Below are 810 nucleotides of genomic sequence, written 5' to 3' on the forward strand. Positions count from 1 at the left end.
AAAGAATGATTTTTTTGTTCTCGCTGCTGCTACTAATGGCAGATGATAAGGACAACAGAAACAATTCCTCTGCCGGCGGGATGCGCAGTATTCTGTTCTGGGACGACGGAGGAGGTTAATACTTTCTTCGGATTGATGCCAACGTTTCTATCCTGTCCATGTTATTTTGCATTCATAGATTCCTTTTTAGGTTCGTATACAAATAATTGTTCGTACACCATACACACCCTCCACGGTGAGGGTGGTATGTGTGTACGTTTTTTACACATATATTTGAACGAACCTAAAAAGTGAATATAGAAGCAAAATAACACTGAGACAGGATAGAAACGGGCCATAAAACCCAAAGAAAGTATTAACTCCTCCGTCGTCCCAAAACCGAATATGCGCACCCCCGGAAAGGGGAATTGTTTTGTTGTCCTTTCACTCCCTTGTAGCGCAGCGGAACAAAAAAATCTTTCTTTTGTTACTGCTACGTTATTACGCTTTTGTTTTGAACAAATGTTCCCGTTTATTATCATTATATTTTTTGCTGTAATCATTTTATAGTGATATTGGTATACATTTTTTATCCTAATATAATTATTATTGTTTATCAGCAATCATCATTATCACTATTTTTTAAAAATTTATTATCATCATTATTAATAAAATAAAAATAATAATATTTTATTATATTTTATGTGTGATGATGATGAGATACATTTTTTATTATCATTTATTATTTTTTTTTTTTTTATTATAAATTTTTATTAAAATTTTAATTTTTAAATATTACTTTTATCATTACCCTTTATGACTATAAATTAT

This window comes from Penaeus monodon, chromosome 24 (assembly GCF_015228065.2).
Source record: "Penaeus monodon isolate SGIC_2016 chromosome 24, NSTDA_Pmon_1, whole genome shotgun sequence".
Lineage (NCBI taxonomy): Eukaryota > Metazoa > Arthropoda > Malacostraca > Decapoda > Penaeidae > Penaeus > Penaeus monodon.